Here is a 6262-nt window from a genome sequence, read left to right on the forward strand (position 1 = left end):
CCCGGCTGTCTCTTTGGTTCTCTTAATTTTTCTTCATTCTTCTTTTAGCTCTTCAGACTGGATGATTTTAATTGCCCTGCCTTCAGGTTCACTGATCATTTCTTGTGACTAGTCAAGTCTTCTCTTAAACCTCTTTTATGAATATNATCCCAAGATGCTGATTTAAAGTTTTTGTCTAGTAAGTCCGATGTCTGGGCTTCCTCAATGATGGTTTCTTTTAATTTCTCTTTTCCTGTAAATGGGCCATAAATGCTCATGTCTTTGCCTGCCTCATAATTTCATCTTGTTGAAAAGTAGACTATCATTATGTGGTAACACTGAAAAGCAGATCCCCCCTCCCCTTCTTATGGGGTTTGCTTGTTGTCTTTGTTTGTCATGAGTTAGTGTTTTATTTACAAAATACATTGGAAAGATTACTGAAGACAGTGTATTTGTCATGTGAGGTCACTGAAGTCTCTGTTACGTTAGCTTAGTGTTTAGCGAGTGAATTTACAGATTTTTAAAAAAAGTCTTGGAGCCAAAAAACCATCTCTCTTCTCTGTCTTTGCAGCTGAGCTTTGTGATGTTTGGGCGGGTCTTCTATACTCACATTACGGTTCTGCCTTTGCCTTCAGGTTTTGCTTGTGCAGAGCTTGAAAGGCAGTGGAGGGGAGAGCTTGGGGGCTTCTTAGGTTTTTCTGGAGTATGTGTCTCACTTTGGACGTTGGCATCTCACCTTGGACATATATGTGACCTTTTAAATTTTTAGGATTTGGTGAGAGCTTTTATTTCCAAAAGCATCTTACTCAGTCTTTTTCTGCTTGGTTCTTCATTGTATTTATCATTTTACCCAGCAGGAACCATTGTCTCTGGTGAAAGTTGTCTGTTCATTTGCCTTTAAAATGTTTTTGACAAATGCTTCCTTCCTTGCACTCACTTCTCTATCCTGAGACCATTCCGGGAAAAGGCAAAATAAAGGCAAGCTTTTTGTGTTAGTCCTTCAGGAAACCCAGCCAGGTCAATACCAATAATCATAATTCTTCGAGAACAAGGTCTGCCGTGCTCCCTCTGGTACCAGGAACTCATTCTGGGAATGTGGAGTGATGTATTCAAGACATCCAATAAGCTTGGAGAGTGTGGATGAAGCGTTGGTAATGTAAAATGCCATGAAGGTCTCTCACCAGGGTTTAGTTAGCCTTTTTCTTGTTGAAATGTTTGGTTGCTATAAACTTTTTTTTCTTGAGTTCTGGTAGACTTAATTCTTATAATTTTTGTCAGCTTTTTAGGTGTTTTTTTGTAGAGGGATGGGTCCTTGGGATCCCCTCCTCCACGATTTTCACTGATGCCACCCCCACTATGAGTTATTATAATTAATATCTTGTTAATTATAATGAGCAAAACAGTCATAAGTGGTCTTAAAGTGACTGAATTCTATCTGGGCATGGACCATATTACACTAAGCCACAGAATAATAGTCAATATAGAGGAAGCATCAAAAATCAAGTAATCTAATTGCTAGTGGAAGGCTCTTTTCACTATACTAAATTATCCTCAAGATCAGCTAGAAAGGTTCTGAGTACAGGTTGGAGAAGTCACCTGTATTTTAGTTTCAGATTTTTAGTAAATAAATTTCTTTCATGCCTTATTTTCCGGAGAGCTGGCCCTTAGTAGCCAAATCTTATCCTCATTCTAACAACTTCTGTTATGAGGCTGTGAGGCCACCTTTCATACTTGTCATGAAGGTAGTCTGTTTCATCTGTAGCAGAATTCTTTTGCCCCCCACTTTTTCCTTGTGGATTGTTGCTTTATAAAGTACGTCATTATCTTTTCCCTCTGTGACTAGTAAGAATGCCCAGGCATTCATTTTGGGCTTGGACACCATTTCCTGTTGTCTCCTAATGCATTATTCCAACTAGAGTTCTCTCTTCCACAATCTCTAGTGGCTCATTTTTTTTTCCTTTTGCTAGAAGTTACATTTCGTTTACTTCCCCTTAGCCCAAGTAATTACATAGTATGCAAAATGAGAATGCAGAGATCAATTAAAATATTCTCTTAGTCTAGTGCTATTTTTTGTTAAATGTTTTATTTCTGAGAGAGAGACAGCATGAGCAGGGGAGGGTCAGAGAGAGAGGGAGACACAGAATCTGATACAGGCTCCAGATTCTGAGCTGGCTGTCAGCTCAGAGCCCAATGCGGGGTTAGAACCCATGAACTGTGAGATCATGACCTGAGCCGAAGTCAGATGCTTAACCGACTGAGCCACCCAGATGCTCTAGTGTAGGGCTATTGACTTGTCCAAGGTCTAGGCAGAAAAGTGAATAGATATGAGTGATTTCAGATATTCTACCTTTTGCCTGTGTAAGTATGTTCATACTCACCAGGCTGTATGTCCGGACTATTAGTTTATAAAAATTTGAGATCTATGGATGACCTTGGTGAATGAATCAGAGGAGATTCTGTGTCAGTTTATTTTTCCTTTGAAATTGAGACCTTTGATGAGAGCTGATGTTCAGTGTGCTCTTGTTATTTGTTTCTTTGATTTATTGGGAAATTTGGCTAAGAACATTTGACTTAGCCTTAATGGAAAGAAGGTAAATTAGATATAGCTTCTGATGGTTTTGTCTGTGTGTGTGTGACAGAGAAAGATTTCATTTTCTTAGTGTCTTAAATTTATTTTTATTTATTTTTAAAGTTTATTTATTTTGAGAGAAGGAGGGAGAGAGTGAGCGAGTAGGAGAGGGGCAGAGAGAGAGGGAGAGAGAGGGTATCCCAGGCAGGCTCTGTGCTGTCAGAGCCCCATGTGGGGCTCAAACTCATGAACTGTGAGATCATGACCTGAGCCAAAACCAAGAGTCGGACACTTAACCGACTGAGCCACCCAGGTGCCCCACTCTNAATAGCAAAAAAAAAAAAAAGAAAAGAAAGAAAAAAATGAAAGCTCAGGTAGTTATTAATAGGAACTTGGAGTATGTTTAGGTGTAGACATTCTGCTAATATGTGCTATGAAGGCTGAGAAAGAAACCTTATAGGAGCACGTTCTTATTTTGTTATTAATGTGGCTGGTGAAACTTCTTTCCTGTAATTCCTTTGAATGCCTTGCAACTCTGGATAGAGCTGCCTGGCCTTTGCTATTCCTGCTGTCTAGATAGACGATTAGATATATCTGCAGTACTTCCCTTTCCTGTGCTTTTAGCCAAAGGGCAGAAAAGTTTATAGAGCCATCTTCCATACTGTGGCACTTTGCCTGAGGCTAGTTCAAGGCAAATTTAACAATTGTATTGATAATAAAAGAAAAAAATAATAATAGCCTTTAGTTATCAAGACATAGCAGGTGACAATTTTAGTGTACATTTTCTACACTATTTTTAAATCTTGCAACATTGCTACTTTTATTTCCACTGTATATGAGAAGAAACTGAGGAACAGAGAGGGGAGATAACTTGCCCCAGGTTACAGAGCAACTGGTTCAAGCCCAGGTCTCCCTGAATGCAAAGCATTCTCTCTCTGCACTGTGCCTCAGTAGTTTTCAAGGTTTCCAGTTTGTTGTGGCTACCATATACGCTGCTTTTCTGTTCCTTGTTTTCAAATAGCTTATTGTTTGAACATCTCCCATATGCCGGGTATTGTGCTGGCTCTGTATTAAGACTCAGAGCAGTCTTGCGAAGTAAGTATCCTTGTTTTATAGAAGTGATGATTTTCCATTTTGCCTCTTCCTTTCCTTGCTCTTTTTAAGTTACCTCTTGCCCCAGCTGACCGTTCCTTCCCTACCCTCCTTATAACTTTGCAGATGCATGTTCCAGGTGATTCCATCATCTTGTTTGTACATGCTCCATGGGTGCTGATGATTTCCTGTGTTACCTTTCCGACTAGTTAGCATTCCCTGGGAGACGCATAGACTTACTGCTCACTCAGAGTGTGGAATTCCCCCATGCTTGGTGTTCCTCAGCTGTGGTGGAAATTTCTAGCGTGTATAACATTTACCTGGGCCTGTATCAAATCACCTCCATGGGACTCACGGACAAGGGGACTGGGTTAAAGTGCTCAGGCTGCTGTAAGAAAATACCACAGACTAGGTGGCTTGAAGACCAGACATCTATGTCTCAGTTTTGGAGGCTGGGAAGTCCAAGATCAAGGTTCTGGCATGGTCGAGTTCTGATTGAGAGTTCCCTTGCTAACTTGCAGATGGCAGCCTTCTCACTGTATCTTCCATGACAGGAAGAAGAGGAGGAAATAACTCTTATGGTGTCTCTTATAAGGGCACTAATCTGGTGTTGGGGGCCTTCTCTCATTACTTCATCTAAACCTAATTATCTCTCAAAAGCCCCACTTCCTAATACCATCATACGGTAGATTAAGGCTTCGTAATATGAATTTTGGGAGGACACATTCAGTCCATAACAGAGAACCAACACAAATAAGTCTGCAGAATCTTATGCTGCTTGCTGTGCTGTGAGCAGTAGAGTCTTCTGTACGTAGGAGTCTTTCATCTTCTGTTCGTTCTATGAATCAGTATGTTTTATCTTTTTAGGTTATCAGTGGGGTAAAATCCTAGACCATTCACAGTTCTTGACAACTACTCTATGCAAGGTTTTTCAGTCTAGCTTATGGGGAAAGGCTTTATTCCTAGCCTCGTGTGAGTGCTGGCTACTGTTCCCTTTAATCCTTTCAGGTGCTTCTTTGCCCACCCTCCGTTAGTTTCCTTACATGCATGTTCTGATCAGGACTCTGCTGAACACTGCAGGGGGACACTGGTGACCTCCTGGGCTCTCTCTGCTGCTGTATCCTCTCTGATCATCTGTCCTACAGACTCTAGTCTTATTCTTCCTGTTCTCTCAGTTTCTTCCCCTATAACCCAGAGGATCCATGAAGCATCTTCTCTAGTCTCCTTTTTTGCATCCTGTGTGCATCCTGAAAACTCTTTATAGGCTGTTCTTTGCTGCTTGGTGCCCTAGGTCTTGCAAATTCTTGGTTTTGACTGTGTCCATTTTCTGGGTCATTTCAGGTGAGCAGATTATCAGTTCCAGTTACTCTATCTTGACCTGAAGTGGAAATTGAATCTTTGTTTCTTGAAAATGGATCTGATGTTTAGAAACAGCCCAAAGAAAGGGATAAGTAATTCAGAATGAGTAAGGTTGGTTATCAAGTTGGCTAATTCCTTGCAACTCCCACCTCCAAAAAGATGGAGTAAAGTAACCTAGTTACTTTATAGTGTGTGGTTTAGAATTATTTTTACAAAGAGAAGAGTTTTAGTGGATTTCTCCCACTCTCCCCTCTCCTAATTTACTAGGCACTGTAACCTATGGAGAGTTAAAAGTTCTGGGAAAGAATTAGGGTTCAATTTTGATCATCATCCACTCTTGCCCAACATCACAGTTAATTTCCTAGACATTATATGACTCGTCCCTTTTTGGGCTCTCTCATCTTCTCACTCTCAGTGCCAAGACTGAGGCTGAGGTTCTTATTTCTTTTGGTCTGGATTATCACACCCTACTCCTAACTTGTCTTTCCCTTTTTCTTTCCTTCATGTTAAGGCCAGAGTAACTTTCTAAAAGAAACAAAAAGAATAGATCTACCAGTGGATCATTTTACCCCTCAGGATCATGCTCCTTTAAATATAGAATGTCCAGCCTTCTTTTGGTGCTCACCATTTGCTTGTATTTTTCACTTTATTTTACATAACATAGTCTCTACCATCCACAGAATCATAATCCTCAAATGACAGTGTTGTAAGGTACTCTAACCTCAAACTAAGGGAGACAGCTCTGCTTTTCTTTTTCTTTATTTTTTAAAACTTTAAAAAAATGTTTATTTATTTTTGAGCGAGAGAGACCACGAATGGCACAGGGGCAAAGGGAGAAGGGGCCAGAGGATCTGAAGTGGGCTCTGTGTTGACAACCTGATACAGGGCTCGAACTCACTAACCGTGAGATCATGACCTGAGCCGAAGATGGATGCTTAACCTCCTGAGCCACCCAGGCGCCCCAGCTCTGCCTTTCTTGTACAGATCCAGCTCTGTCCCCTCTTGGTGTCCCTGCTTATGCTATCTTCTTTTTCAGAAATATCCCATTTTGCCTGCCTTTGGAGACATTTCTCAAATAATAACTGCTTCATAAGGCCTCCTCAGAGGCCTCCAATTCGAATAAATTCCTTTGTTCCTTATTTTCCCCTAGTATGTTGGTCGCAGTTGTATTAGAGCACTTACCAGACTGTGTTTTGGTTTACTTGGGTAAATGCCTGTCTCCCTCAGTGGACGGTGAGTCCCTGGAGTGCAGGTACGTCCTTC

The sequence above is a fragment of the Crocuta crocuta genome, unplaced genomic scaffold (genome assembly GCF_008692635.1).
Source record: "Crocuta crocuta isolate KB4526 unplaced genomic scaffold, BGI_CrCroc_1.0 scaffold947, whole genome shotgun sequence".
Taxonomy (NCBI): Eukaryota; Metazoa; Chordata; class Mammalia; order Carnivora; family Hyaenidae; genus Crocuta; species Crocuta crocuta.